The 15761-nt window shown below is 51.3% G+C and overlaps 1 protein-coding gene across 2 annotated transcripts in view; it reads left to right on the top strand.

The window, feature by feature from the left end:
- The first annotated feature begins 4877 nt into the window (after positions 1-4877).
- The window catches only part of DAAM1 (dishevelled associated activator of morphogenesis 1), a 98928-nt gene continuing 88044 nt past the window's right edge, over positions 4878-15761 (top strand). For both annotated transcript variants that reach the window (XM_037394706.1, XM_037394704.1), the window contains exon 1: positions 4878-4929. The gene's annotated coding sequence lies outside the window, so the exon portion shown is untranslated. The remainder of the gene's footprint in view (positions 4930-15761) is intronic.

Genomic DNA, 15761 nt, shown 5'->3' with positions numbered 1-15761 from the left:
AGATGAGAGGGAAGGAAGGCAACCGCAGGAGCTGCAGAGAGGCGTGGGGTGAAAGACCCCAGCCAAGGCACTGAGATTATTAATGGCTTCCTACACCTCCAGCATGCCTGCAAGTGCTTTATATCTCACTGCCGCTTGTCTGAGTCGTCTGTTCCCCACAGGGCATGGCAGTTTGTGCAGGAGAAGCGGTTAGCAGAGGGTAAGCTCTCCCAGCATCTCCCAGCAGATTGGGCTTGGACCGGGCAGGTCTAGAAGACTTCAACTAGAGGCAGTAGCTGTCTGCAAAAAGTCTCACAATCTGCTCTCTAATTATTTCTTACATTTTACCTTTCTCTGAACATGATGGAAAAGAAGTCGGTTGCTTGGGCTAAATATCCCCACCTTCACCAAGGCACAACTCCCTTGTACACCATAAAGCATTTATGTGCATGTGATTAAATGCCATTGAAGCGAACGGGAATTTGCTTACAAGCAAATTACAAATTCCTTAAAGCTTAAGGACTTTGCACAATCAGGGCCTAAATCCACTGAGTCTTTGCTAACACTCCTAGCCAACACAGGCACGGCTGAGTCCTGCCTTGGGAATGCATTTATTTTTCCTTTTGAGGCTATGAAACATTACGCCGAAGCTTCGCCTCCCCCTGCCAGCTGCCGGGAGCTGATGTGAATCCTGGGGCGAGATTGGGCTCAGCACTGTTAGAGATAACGCTGGCTTAGGGTGTGGTTTGTTTTGCAGCAGAACATCCCAGCTCAGACACAGGGCCGCAAGGGGTCCTCTACATACTCGAAAAGCCTCACATCAAAGAAAAAGAGCAAAAAGCCTAACCCTCTCTCCTACCTATGAGGTGAAACCAGCCCTGATTGCAGTCAATGGAAATCCCCCCCCGTAAGCTCCAGCAGAGCAGGAAGGTTGGAGCAGCTCAGAGGATGGTTTTGTTCATTTGGTACAAATCTTTGGCTTAGACTAAAACAATGTTTAAATAAAAGCTATGGCCCATTTTTCTGCTGAGCAGATCATCTGTGCAACATGAAAGACTATAACCTCAAGAAGAGAGGGCTTTTTTCTTCCAAAATCAATTTTATTTAATTTTTGTAAGGGGATGGGTTCCATATTCCATTACTCTCAGCTGAATCAAGTGTCCTTTCAAGTTTCGCTGGAGCAGACAGATAAAAACTCCCCAGGGAGAGTAAGACAGTATTGATCTCACATGGATTGAACTCAGAGAACATTTTTAGGGTCTAGTGAGCAGCTAATGATGAACAATACCAAGTATATTCTTACAGATTTAGAACAAGAAACACATTTTCTTTCCCTCAGCTCGCAGAAAGTCCTGGTTTAGTTTTGCATCCACTGAACAAACCCTATCAAAACCCTCCTGTTACAAGGCATTATAGAGATTATTCTCTGGGCAGGCTTGGTACCCATGTTCTCCCCTTCTCAGGGCTGGATGCTCATCTGTCTTACGGGATGACTGTTGCATGTGTCCTACTTAACCAGAGGCTCTGGGAAGCTGGTTATTGGGCTTTCCTCTCTGAATATAGGAGCTTAATTTAATAGGCAGCTGTTGGAAAAACAAGCAGGAAAGCAACACAATAGGATTTGATAAGCAGCCTCCAAACAAGCTCCAAGGAGGCAATTACAAGAAAATGGCTGAGCTGTTTTGATGAGGAAGGTGCACTTCCAGATGCCAACCGTTACACAGCTGCTTGCTCAGGCTGGCAGCTTCTAGATCAAGCTATCGCTACATGGTTAACCAGTGTCCTTGAGGGGAGTGGCAAGGGGGAGTCCCGGGAAGACATTTTCTGGAGGAAAAAAGATGAATGCAAGAACGTAAGAAAAGTTGTGGTGGGTCAGACAGGAGGACCATCCCACCCGGCATCCTCTTTCTCTCGTGCATGATAAGACAAGGATATAAGGAGCGTACAGGGATATTTTCCCATAAACCCTCCAAGCCTGCAGCAGGCTGCAGCTCCAGGACTTCCTTAGCCTGAGGCTTGTATAGAAAGACTGTGTTGAATAGTCCTAGCTTAGCCAATTACTTAGGTGAAAAATGCTCCGTATCTTTGATCATTAGTTCTTCGGTGAGAACAGAGACCAGAACTGCTCACAGTACTCCAGAGGAGTGCAAACCAGGAATTTGTACAGCAGTTTTTCCTCTTTCCTCATTAACTCCTACCCATCTATTTGCTTTCTTGACTGTTGCTTAGCAATGAGTTGACGCTTTCATCAAATTTCTTGTTGTAACCCAGGATCCTTTTCCTGTGGAGTGACAGTCAGTTCAGAGCCCATCACTGTGTGCATGATGTTAATAGTGCTTCCTCTGAGACTCATCACTTACATTTATCTCCACTGAATTTCATCTGTCATTTTACCACTAAGTATCCTGAGGTCCTTCTGCGGTTTGCTGCTGACAGCCTTTCCAAGCAGCTCGGTATCACTAGCAACCATTGCCACCTCCCCACCTGCCCCCACTTCCACAACATTGATGAAGATGCTGAGCAACACAGACGCCTGCACAGATCTCCACCAAACTCCCCTGGGCATCCCTCCACTGCAGAGACTGACCATCCCTGTCTGGCCTTTGTGGTTTCCATCTTTAAACCACTTAATTTTTCAAGAGCCTTTGAGAAACGATTTTGTCACCTTCTAGGAAATCCCTGTCTATTATATCCATTAGATTTCCACTGTCCACCAATATTTGGGTCCACCCAAGGATTGCACTAGATTTTGTGAATTGCATTTTCTCTTGCCACAAGCTGTGCTGGCTCTTCACCAGTACAGATATGCTTATCCTTGGATCCCACCGGTTTCATAGCACCATCATTGGGCTTACTGCTCCACATAATCTGCCCTTGACCCCTTTTATTCCAAAACTGCCTCTGTGATTGCCACTTACCATTGCTCCAACACCAAGGTAATGTTAAGAGAGCACCTCCACACTACAATGAGTACATTGCCATTTGCACCTTGGGTTCCTGCAGTACCCTGTACAAAAAACAGCTGGTTGTGGCAATTTGTAATTATTCCTTTTGCCAGTATGACCTGTGAGTCCTTTTTCTGGCACTCCAGCTTGAGATGCAGCTTCCCACGTGTCCCTCTGCAAAGAAGAGGTCCCAGCATCGTGGAACCTCCCAAGCCCCACCATGACCCTGATGCATCACGTCACATTAGAACAGTAATGACAGTAATGCAACTCTTGCTGTGGGCTGGCACAGACACAGAGACAGGTTCTGGGGTAACTCTGGCAGTTGGCATCTTCTCATGCTCCTGGTAAGTCCTTGGCAAGACAACTATGTCTATAGAAAGCTGTCAATGGTTTCAGAAGGGGTTATTTCTGTTTTCAGAGTATTGACTAGCTTCCAGGAAGGTGCAGGATGGATTCCCGGCTGAAAGATTCATTCTCAGGATGGCAGCTCGAGGGCTGGTGGTTGTTTGCCAAAGGCTAGGCTGTGAAGAGCAATTTAAAAAGATTAGAGGTGAAGCCAGCGCAGTAATAAGGATTGGGATGACATTGAAATTCACAACCAATAAAGTGAATTACTTTTTTTTTTCCTAGCAAGTCACACTTATCCCGTGGAGCTCATTGCTAAAGCAGACCAGAAGAGGTTAGGAAAAGAACTCGGCATGGTGAGAAGGAGAAAATTCACTCTATTGAATCGTGACTTTTTTGAGCTAAAATACACCTTCTTGCCTTAAAAACAAAAACATTCAGCTGATGTTTTAAGAAATTTTTCTTAATGGGCATATGATTCCTGAGAATTTTTTGCATTTCCCCCCAGGGATGGTACAGACCACTTTTTGTAACCCGGCTTTTGGTATTAAGTGTGGGATTTGGGACTGAAACTGCATAGGATGGGTTGAAACTCTGTGGGTCTAACCCTGGTTTCATTTTGCAGATCAAACCCTGTGATGGAGCCTGGAGGGGCCGAAAAAGCTGGTGTCAGGCCTGTAGGTGCTTAACCTGTTTAGCACTTGCATGTACTCTACTCTCTCTATACCCCCACATTTCTTTCTCCCTTCTCTAGAAGGTCACGTATGAGCCTGGGTGGCTGTGTATAACCTATCCTGGTTCTCATATTACATTTTATTCCGTGCTTTGGTATCAGCTACCTTAAAGATGCTCTTTCTTTACTTTCCTGCCTTTGACTCTGCCTTTGTGTCATTTTGTGGAGGCTCCCTATGGAAAACAATCCCTGTAAATCTCTTCCAGCTTTCCAGACCATACGGTGGTTGCTGAGAAAAAAAAATCATAGCGGATACAAATAGCCCGACCCCTTATCCTGAAAAAACGTGTTGACTCAAGCTAAAATGTTATGCACTATTAATTTGATCTGGAGTTTTGATGTGCACCAAAAGCAGGTACGGAGCCCCCAGCCTTGTCTCCTGCCAGGTTATCCCGGTGCACGTGGGGACCCACCCCTGTACCGCGTCGCTGCTCTGATGCCACGAACCGGGGAACCCTTGGAAAACGGGATTCCGAAATCCGAGCTGACGAGTGGAGGACGCTGGAGCTTGGGAGCACACAGCCGGGCAGCTGGGACGCGGACGCCGACCCTCCCGGGCCACGGCCCCCCACGCCGCCGGCCGTTACGCGCATGGCTCCGCCGGGCGTTAGCCGCATGGCTCGCCCGGGTGGGCCAGGCCCCCCCGGCCCCCAGGGTCTGGCGCCCGCGCCCCCCTGCGGCCCGCGCCCCGGGGAGCCCCGCCCGGTGCCTCCCGCCCCGCGCCAGGCCCGCCCGCCGGCCCCGATGGCGCTGCCGCCGCTTCACTACAACTCCCGGCGGCGGCGGGGGGCGCGGCGGGTGGCGTCAGCGCGCGGGGCGGGGCGGGGCGGGGCGGCCGCGGCCCATTGTGGGCAGGGGCCGGGCGGGCTCCGCGCCGCGCAGCGCAGCGCCGCGCCGGCAGGTACGGCCGTCCGCGCCCGCGGGGTGAGTCCTCCGCGCTCGGGCAGCGGCGCCGCCGCCCGCCCCTCGGTCCCGGTCGGCTCGGGGGGTGGGGGCTTGGCGGCGTGGGACGGCGCGGCGGGGGTGCTTTTCTCCCGTGCCCCGGCGACGCTGGGTGCCGGGGCGGGGGGGGGGGTTTGCGGCGGGGCGGGGGGCCGGGGTTTGTCGCCGCTCGGGGGCTGCCTTTGCCGTGCCGTGGGGGAGGCGGGGAGAGCGGGAGTCGAGCCCGTGCTCCACCCCGCCCCGGGGCGCTGCGTGGGGTTGACCCCTCTGGCGGGGAGCGGCGGGGCCCCGCGGCGCCCCCACCCCTCCCCGGCGCCCCGGGTCTGCGGTCCCGCAGGGCCTGGCGTGCCCGCCAGCCCCGGGGTGGCCCGGGGGGTGGGCGCGGGGAGGGGAGCGGCCCCCGCCGTGCCCGGGCGTTGCCCGCCCCTGTGGACGCCGGGCAGGGGGCGCCCACGCGCGGACGTGGGATGCGGGATGCGGGATGCTGCCGCTCTCCCTTCTCCATGGCAACGCCTCCGAGGGCTACTCCGTCCCCGGCTCCCGCTGGCATCGCGGCGCCCACCCCTGCGGCAGCGCTCGGGCCGGGCTTGGGCCCATCAGGGCCGGGGTGTGACCCCCTGCGTACCCGCAGAGCCCCAGGAATAGGGTTCCCCCGGCTGACCAAAGCGGGTTTTGCGAGGAGTGGGGGTCCACCCTCCCCCGTGCCTCCCCACCAGGCACAGCAATCTGGGGCTGCCTGATCGTCTGTATGTGCTGAACCACCAGTGCTGGTGTGAAACACCTCGCTGCAGGCGTGCTCTGATCCAGCCCGATGCTGGGATGGGAGTAGGATTTCAATGTGTCGCTGTGTTGGGCTGTGGCTGTGTCAGCAGCAGGGAACCAGCGGGTTTGTGGCATCGGCAGCAGCCGGAATGCTGCCAGACAGGGGCGTCAGGTCTGTCACTGGGCTGGAAATTTAGGGAGATTCAGGTCAGGGGCCCTGCATGGAGGAAGGACGATGCCCTTGCCGTGTGCGAGCCTCTGGGCTTGGTATCCATTGCCACTGGCGTGCACTGGCTGTGGTCAGGTCCTGCTCTTGACTTGCTTGGCATAAGTCGTCGGTATTAACAGTGGGGTTTTGTCTTTGGGGTCTGCACCGCTTGCGGGCAGCTGTGCTGCCTCTTGCATCGGCGCCTGTGTGAAACAGGCTTTCCGCATCTTTAAGTGATCAAGGTTAATTCAAGGCAAAACCAAATGATAATTCTTCTCCTGACAAAAGCCACTTGAGCTGACGGGGCTGTGCTGCTAAACCACGGGCGAGGAGCTCCCTGCGGAAATCAGAAGCGGGTGGGAGACCACGGGGCACAGCCAAGCCCCCTTTGCCTGGTGCCGGGGCACAGGGAGCCCTTGGCCATGGGCTGCGTAGTGATTTCGGCCAGGCCCTAGCACTGCAGACACTTGGCGTTGTACAACCAGCCAGCTTCTCCCAGCTGCACCAAGAGGGATGGCAGAACAAGACTTTTGCATTATTTTTTTCCCCCTCTCTAGGGGTCGATTCTGGTGCTGCATACAAAATCGAGTGGTGGTGTGTATTAAGACCACAGTGGTGAACCACGATGTAACCTCATTATCCTCCCTCGCTGAAAACAACGTATGCCAAAGCCTTTGGCATTCCCCGCCTGCCCCTCATTCAGTCCCACCAGGAATAAGTGGGTCCTGCAGCATTTGGACCTTTTTCCGTGGGCGCTGGAGTTCGTTTCAGCACGCACTGCCTTCCGAGCGGGTCAGGCATCCACCTTGCTGTTCCTCAATTAATGAGTGACTTGCCTTGCTCTCCCTGTGGCTGTGTGCCGGGACCTGCCCCTGCTCCGTCAGGAGCAGGAAGCAAAAGCCAAAGTCTGCGATCTCTGACCGCCCAACGACGTGTGACACCGGGACAGCAGGAAGCACTGATGCTTCCTGGCTCTGGCCAGCCCTTGGCTGAGCCCCTGGCTGCTGTGTGGCTCTGCCAGTGCTGCCCCTGCCGTGGCCTCGGGATTTTTGGGGCCAGCCAGCCACGCAGGCACACCACAGGGCTCTGTGTCCAGGCCTCCAGCCCGGGGAGGCAAACAGGATGGGTGAGGTGTAAAATCAGTGCCGAATCCGCTCCCCTGGGCTTGGAACAGAGTCCAGCCGGTCTTGACCTGAGCTGGCTCCTTATCTGACCCTTTGTTTGCAGCAGGGGTGCGGGAGGGAGCAGGAAAGGGACAGCCCTGGTGGCCAGCACCTCTGGTCCCAGATGAGCCTTCCTGCCGAGGGCGGGCAGGAGCTGGGGACAGCCAGTCTAACTGGGTCGTGTTTATCTCCCTTTGCTTCTGTGCTTTGTTTTGGTTTCTTCCACCTCTTCTCCCATGCTGTCATTGTCACAGCTGAGGAACCCAGTGCCGGGGAGGCATGGAGCTGTTGGGCAGCTGGGCTCCTCACAAATACCATTTATCAGCTGGCCAGGAGCGTGGCTCCTCTCACTCCATTCTTCTGCTTTGCATTTTGCCTGCATTGACCGTCAGCGCTGGGTCACTGCCTGAAGGTTTTTGGCTGATGCACTGATGGCAGCCCACCACGTGCGCAGGTAGCAAACGTACCTGCTGCATTTATAACCTGAACTGGTTAGAAACCGGCTGTGGATGCTGATAGATGCACCACCCAGAGTGGGTGGTCTTCTTCCCATCCTCCTGCTGCATAGATACACACTGCACTGCTCCTACACATCCATTTTTATCTCTGAAGTATTAATAAACGAAGCTTGCCTATTTATGTGAACCTTTTTAAGAGGCTGGCGGGGCTGCCTTGAAGGCTTGCTCGGCACTGCAAGTATTCAGAGGTTGTTTTTTTTTTGGCGTGTGCTCGAGCAGTCGATAAGCCAGGGCATCCAGCTGTCAGCTTTGGAGATTGCCAAAGCCTGCTCAACGACATTTCTGCAGGCTTCGCTCACAAATGAGGATTTTGTTGAACGATTTGGTTTCTGACTTGATGCTGGTAATTAAATATTTTAACTTGGCTTCAGAAAGCTGTTACTGCCATGGAGTGACTAGTGAAGCCATGTAAAGCAGGATGCGCTTGTTCTGCTGGAGCTGAGTGTGACCTAACTGCAGCTCTTCAGTTTGCAGGGGTTTTTTTAATATGCTTTTTTTTTATATAGGTAAAACTTTTTTTTTTTTTAAAGGAGAAGAAAAAATCTTGTGTTTTACTGCTGTGCTGTTAAGCTTGCATGGACCTGCTGGGACAGCTGTTTATTTGCAAGTTGTGGCAGCTGAATGCTGTAAAATTCAAATCATGAACATATTGATCCCTGATCCCCCCCCATTTTAAGATAATCATATGTGTAATTTTCACTCCTGCACCACAACAGACCTCAGTGCTGTGCTGAAATAAAAGGTGATCTGAACAAAGGGCTGTAAGTTGAGGAAGAAATACTGAATGTCTGATCCTGACTTTATGTCGATTAGTCTAGATGCTAAGCCATATAGGTTAACTTTATGTGCTTACCTTACTAGGGGATGAGAAGAACGACTAGTAAAGGGTTGGAAAGTAGTTAAATATGCCAGCAGAGGCTCTTCTGCATATTGCATTAGTTCCTTCACCCTGAATGACATATTTCCAACTCTCTATTTAATGCAAAAAATAGAGGGTCCTCAGGTCCTTGCAAGACACTGGTTGTGATTTTGCTGTTTGCTTTTGATTCTTCTTTCCTCCTACTGCTTCCTCAGCCTGAGCTGGGTTGGTAGAAAAGCGGTGCTGGTGCCTTCTTACCCTTGTCTCCTCTCAGGAGGTCATTTGCTCTTGGTATCTCCTGTCCTCGTGGCGTGTCATATCATTCTGGAGCATGCAGAAGAACCAGGAGTTCTGGGGTAGCGCAGAAAATCTCAGCTCAGTGAGTCATAAAGCCTTCAAATCTTTGTGGCCACCAAGAAGAAAACCAAAGGAGGTGGAGATGAGAAGTGGCCTGGCACACCATGAAGATGTGGTTAGTTGACTGGAGAGTTTCATGATCTGAGCTGACAGTGCTTTGTTTCATGATTGGTGTGGCCTGAGCACCAGCCACCTGAATTACAGCAAATTAACCAAATTAACATGTCAAGTTGTCTGGACATCTGGCCTCAAGGCGAAGTTGGGGGGATCATTCCCAAGGGCGTCCCGTCCCATGCTGCACCCAGGTCTGGAGCAACCCCTGTGTGTTCCGCATGAATCTCCTCCGATCACCGTGTCTTGTTCGTGCTCCCTCCTGTGCTCACCCCAGCCCTCTGGGGGAGTTCGTTGTGAACTTGCTAAATGGAAGAAGTTTGTGCTGCTTGGAATACGTGGGCGAGGAGGTCACTCCTGGCTTCTTCCTACAGTCGCCAAATGGATGGGGTGCGCCAACATAGGGACAGTCATTGATGAGTCAGTATTGTTGTGACTCAATAAATTACTCCCTAATTACTCCTCATGGACTGACTTGCCTTGAGAGTCTTTGTGTTCAAAACATTGTCCTGACCCACTGGAGAGGCAGTGTTGGTCGATGGGCATGTTCTCACCCACCACGGCACATGCCAGCTGGTCATCATGGCAATGCTGACGTGTCAAACCACTGGAGCAGGGTTGCTCTCCATACCTTGTCTCTTCCCGGAGGACATGCCAGTTGCTTCACTGCTGTTTGGATTTTTCTTTTATGTCATTGTGGAGCTCTCTTGTTGAACTCTTCTGGATTCAGCACTGAGGAAATACAGCAGTGTGTCCGCAGTGCAGGTAGCAAGAGGTGGCACATTGCTGGTTGGAGGCATCCTTGTCTTAACCCAGTGCACTGAGCTCCCTGGTGCTTGCAGGGCTTGGCAGATGATTGAAGGGTTATTCGCCTTGCCAGACAAGTGGCTTCATGTTTTGCCTTCTGCATTCCTCTGCGTGAGCATTGCATAGCAATTTCAGCTACGTGCTGCTTACCTGAATCATGTCTTCCCTGTGCACGCGGCTTCACTGCCTGGAAGTCAGTCTCTCTCCAGGCTGCTCCATCAACGTGCAAGTGTTTTTACAAGAGGGTAAATGAAAAAAATGTGTGGAGGGTGTGGTGAAGGAGCAGCAGAAGTGTCCAGCTCTGGCTTCAGCAGCGAATGTGGCTGTTGCTGGTTTTATCACCCTTCCCAAACAGACAGTTTTCAGAAGCTGAACCCAGTGACCTAATTCCCAGTTTCTGGATTTGGGCTGTTGCCAGGATTTTTGCACTGAGGCTCCTCATCCCTTCTTCCACAGGCCCTGGGAAAGCAGTTGCACCAAAGCTCAAAGCAACCCGGCAGCAGGCAGACAGCGGTGGGATAAACAGTGGGGAAGGACCCAGTCAATTCATCTGACCTGTGCCCATCCTTGGGACAGCAGAGGAAAATGCACTGGGATCTCCAGGTGTTCATTGCTCCCTGCTACTCCTCTTTCAGGTGGGACTTTCATGCCCATCTCCCAGTGGCAGCGGGCTGGGCTGCTGGCAGATCCTGCCCTGCAGCACTATGGCAGGAGGAAGGCAATTCAAAACTGTGCCATTCAGAGGCAGACTTGGGGGGATTTTGCATGAAGCACGAGCAGCTGGGCGGTGTACCAATATGCAAAACTTAGCTACAGAGTTTGGCAGCTTTTGGGGAAGGCTTTGCAGGGCATTGGTTCCTTCAGTGCTTCACAGGAGTGATGATCAGCTTGCCTTTTCGATGGAGGTCTTTCTAGCAATCAGGATGTTCTCAGAGATTTTAGGTTTGAGGATAAATTATCAAAAAGCAGGAAAGTGCACACACTGTTTTTGGACGGGAACAAAGCTGACCGGACCATGAGGCTGCAGAGTAAGGAAGCAGGGCTGTGCTCTGGACCCTGTGCTCTTTGCACTGCTTGGGCAGGGAGGAGAGGATGGTACTTGTCCTACAAATCAAAGAAAACTTGAGTGTGAGAATGGGGAATGCAGAGGGACATCATTCTGGGGGGCGACACACACCTGCAGTTGCTCAGGTCTGGGGTGTAGGAGGGAGAGTGCAGCAGGTCAGGCTGCTGGAGAGAGCCGCAGTGTTTTATACTGCTCAGGTGACATCCTAGCAGCTCGGTCCTTGTTACAGGCAACCTTTGCTAGCAGCAAACCTTGCTCCCAGCTTCAGCAGGGAGGAGAACAGACAGACAGTCCGGAGACCATTTCCCCCACCCCAAACAAACAAGATGAACTGCTTGCTATGGCACAGCTGTGGAGGGAGCACAGCCAGGATGTTTTCTGGTTCATGTGTTGCATGACATTAAGCTTAGGCTGTGGTGGGTCTGCTCTGCTGCTGCTCTTGAGTGTTTCTTTTGTGTAGACCTTTCTGAGGCAGCTCTCTGAAGCCACACATCCATCTGACTTCCACCTTGTTGTGAGATGATATTCCATCCCCCCTCCCTGGGTGTCTGTTCCTTATTGGCCTCAGCATCTTCTAAATGAACAGTGCTTAGAGGAGCTGCGAACTCGTGTGCCATCCTGGAGAGTCTGTGGCAGCTGAGGTCTGGTGCAGCTGTTTCCTTCAAGGATGCTTGTGTGGATGTAAGCACCTGTAAATCTGTTTGTGTAAAGCTTTCTCTCCTGTGGCTGCCAGGCACCCTTCGCGCTCCCATTCCTTCATGCTGCCACTCCTGGAAACCACAGCACCTTCTTGCCTGAGCCAGAGCTGAGGATGGGAGAGATGCAGCTGGGAAGGTGGATACCATCGCCTTGCCCGGCTTCTGAGGTTTTCTTCCCTCTGCCCCCGAGGCACTAGGAGTGTCCTGGTTGCAGCTGTGTGCCCAGTGCAGGAAAGAGAGGGTGCTCTCTGCCTTAATGTCAGGTTAAGCCATTCCGCTGCCTGGTTTTGCTTGGCCCCATTCTCCTTGCACATCCCATACCTAACTTCTGGCTACCATGCCTCTGCCAAGGGACACTTGTCCAGCTTGCTCACAGATAGCCTGGTGCTGGACCTTCTCCAGCTACAAGGAAGAGAAGCAGTGTGGTGATGCTGTCTTGGGTTTTCATTCCATCAAGTCCAGTGATCAAGCGTGGGGCTTCTCCCCTCCCCATCACTGTTCCTCAGCCTCTGTGTGTGGGAGTCGGCAGGGTTAAGGCTATGGGTAGCCTGGGTGTTGCTCAGTGGTGCTGGGCGAGTGTCAGGCAAGAGAAAAGCTGAACTTGCAAATCTGTTCCTGGGCGCTCCAGTAAGTCACGCCAAGGACTGTTTGAAGTGTGCTAATCCCCAGTGCCTCCAGAGCAACCTTGTTTACAAGAGCCAAGCTTCAAACTGGTATTCTGACAGGTATTTTACGTAAGCCATTTGCTTACCAAAGCTCTCTGGGTATTAGAGGTTGGTTTTGAGACCTCAGCCCATGTGCTACCTTCTCGCCCCAGCGTTTTGGAGGCACCCTGCGAAGAGGCTGGAGGCTCTTTGGGGGCAACCAGATCCATTTATAAACTCCAGCTCCTTGTCTTCTGTGCAGAGTGTCACCTGGCAAATTGCATGTGAAATAGCTGGTGGCTCTGGAGCCACAAGAAATCTCTACCCATCACATAGAGAAAAAAAATGTCGAGGAAAATTTTTGGAGCGTGTTAAATATTGTAATCCCTACAGTCAGTTTTCTTTTGAGTATAGAGCTGGAAATGAGTCTTTATGCTCATCGCTTTCTCACATTTACTTTTGTATTAAACACTGCTCTTCTGTTCACTGGGTGCAACAAAATTTGCCATTTCTTAAGTGATGCAGCAGTGGTCATAGTTGTGTTCAAACTGCAGTGATGTGCAGTGAGCTGTGATTTGGGTTATATGGTCATGAAATTGTGCCATTCCCTTAGCTGGCATGCTAGGACTTTCCTTGCATCCATAAATACAGTATCTCCCTGGCTTTTCAAACTATCCTGTAGCGTGACAACTTTCAGCATGAGAAAAAGAAAGTAAAGAGGGACTTTAACCTCAAAATACCCAGTGGATGGATTTCCAGAGAATCACCTGTAGTTGCATTGGAGGAAGCTCTGTTGGCTTTGCACTGGAATGAGGCTGAACTAGGTGAGAGATGTGTGAGACAGTGGTGATGATATGTCTCACAACTGTAGCTCAGTTGCTTCATGTCCACATTTTCTTCCCTTTGCCTTGTTTTGGACTAGGTCTTTCGTTTTGGTTGGAGTCGGGGCCAGACTGTGTCTTTGGGGTCTGGCATCCCCAGTATTCTGTGGGGTGTTGGAGCAGTTAAGAAGGGAGCCATCTCTGGGGATGCTAAGAGCTGAGCTCCAACTATAGCAATGGGCTGTTACAGTGCACCCTTGAGATGCATGTTCTTTTTCTGGGAAATTGACTCTTTGGGCGATATGTGAAGGAGGGAGGGAGATCTATGAAAAATGGGTGCTCATTTTTCCAGAAGCGGGGACAAAAGCCAAATAAAACACATACAACAGTCATCTTGTCAAATAATGTCATGGGGATGTCATACCCAGCCTCTGGGCTGTGCTCAGTGCTGCTAATTACAGCTTCTCTTGCTGCTGAAAGTAAAAGTTTGAATCTGTTCACTCTGGGGTTCCCACGGCAGCTTTTTGGGATGGCACCAGCCTTGTATCTCCATGCGTGGTAGCCCTTGTCTAAGGCCAAGGACCAGGCTGCCCTTTCCCTGCACCCAACCTTGGATTTGCAAGTGCCCATCATGGTTGAGGAAGGTCTTAGAAAAACACCTCTCTTGCTTTCTGCCCTATGGACCCAGCTGCTGTAAAAGGCTCTTGCAAAGATGCTCTGGAGCTTGAGGGATGTTGCTGTAAAGGTCCAAAACATGACCACTGTCTTTTCCAGTGCTGGCCTTACTTTCGGCTCTGTCGTGCCAAAGGATCTGCAGCTCTGCTCTCCCTTGGGTGCAACACCACCGAGCAGAATTGGCTCAGATTCAGGAAAATAAACAGACCTCCTATGCCGGAGCTGGGAGTCCAGGGCTGTTGCACAAGGGGAGAAGCTTGTAACCAAATGACCCTTTCATCGCCCTTCTACCTGTGCCGCTGCTGCATCTGGCTCTGCAGCGCTGTAATTGCATTGCCACGTAATTTATAATATGCTGCGTTGGGAGGACAGCTTTATATTCTTGTTTCTAAATTCTTGCGTAGCTACAAGAGGGAAAATTATCGCTAACCTTTCCATTTTGCATGTGGATTTGTTTTTTGTTCGGAGTTCCATGTTGTGAAAGCTGCAGGATGCTGCTGTTGGGGACGCGGTGCTGGTGAGCCTGTGCTGTGCACATGGGCAGAGGAGTACGGTGGTCTCTTAACTGAGCTCATGGGATGCTCAATGGTTTCCCAGCATTGGCTCCAGATCATGCAGCACCCAACACAGATGGATGTTAACAGCTTGCCAGTGCTGGTCTAACCTCAAGCCTATTAAAAGCCCACAGGACCGGGTCTTCCCCTTCCTCCTCCTGCTTCCTCCCCCTCCCTTGCTTTTCAACACTAGCTTTTTGAATAAATTATCTAGGATGTGATCACACAGGAAACTCGCAATTTTTCATTTTTTTATAGCTTAGTTAGGAAGTGAATTCAGCTCTCCAGGGTTTCAATCCTGTGCTTTTAATCACGAGGTTCTCTATCCTTTCTACTCTGTCACTTGTGATATGACGTCTCCTCGGCTGCATAAGCTTTTTCCCTATTTCTGCCTGCCCACAGGAACAATAGCTGCTGGAAATGCTCTTCAAGAACCTAAAATGGATGGGGGTTGCCTGTGAAAAATGCAGATTTTATCTACGTTATGTCTTTTTGTTGTTTCTTTGTTTACCACTTGGTTATTCTTTTCCTGCAAAGAAAAGAAAAGCCCTTGTTCTTGCAGAATTCATTGTTTCTGATGTGTTACTCTCTGGAAGTAACATGCTCAAAATGCTGCATTCCTTTGTGCATCTTTATTTTCTTTTTCTTTGTCAGTGGGAGCTTAGGGAGTATAATGGGCAGATTAGCAACTGTATTTGGAGTGACCCATCTTTGTGCAGGTCTGGCTAGAAACCAATTAAGCTTGTCTTGATCTCTAAATGAGATTTTTGTCGAACACCTTACCCAACTGCCTTTTGCATCCATTAATATCAGGGTGGATGAAAATAGCTGAACATGTAAAGATCGCGTGTTGGATAAATAGAGAGGCGTTGGTTGCGGGGAGGTTCCCTGGGATGCGTGTGAACAGCTGCCTCTTTGTGCGGTCGTTTTGTAGCTCTGGTTCTTGAAACCTGGGATTAGGTGTATTTGGCTGCTAGCGTGCAATCCCCTGCGACAGCGGGTGTGGGGACGGAGGCAGAGCTGCTGGGTAAATAGGGAGTGTCCCATGAACTTCATTAATGTGCCGGTCCCCATCTCTGTACCATCCCTGGGGCAAGACCAGGGCACGTTTAGGATCTCCTCATGGCTCTCAGCTGTGGGTCCCTCAAAGTGCCTTGGCCTGGGTGTATCCCCCTGGTCTTGAGTTGCTTTTTAGCCTGAGAAAATCCTGCAGCTTTCCGCGGGAGCATGTTGCATTGCCAGGCTGGGGGACCCTGCCTGGGTCGTGTTTGCTGCTGCTGCGATGAAAACCAGTCTGGGAATGGCGCTTCAGTGCCGCATTTTTGAAGAGAATCAACTAAATAAAGATGCCTTTAATAAACCATGCCTTCGGGGGACCCTTATATCTCTGTCTCAGATTGTTTCTGCATCAAGATAAGATTGCAGAGCAGCTGGATTTGTGCTTTTTCTTTGGGAGGTGTAGGTGGGGGAAGGGCACTGGGATTTCTTTTAGGATGCAAACATTCATTATGACCCCCTTTATTTGTAAAGTAACTATAAACAATCAGCGTGCAGCCTCTTACCTGCTTCCC

This window comes from Falco rusticolus, chromosome 7 (assembly GCF_015220075.1).
Source record: "Falco rusticolus isolate bFalRus1 chromosome 7, bFalRus1.pri, whole genome shotgun sequence".
Lineage (NCBI taxonomy): Eukaryota > Metazoa > Chordata > Aves > Falconiformes > Falconidae > Falco > Falco rusticolus.
This window is presented reverse-complemented; position numbering and strand designations above follow the sequence as displayed.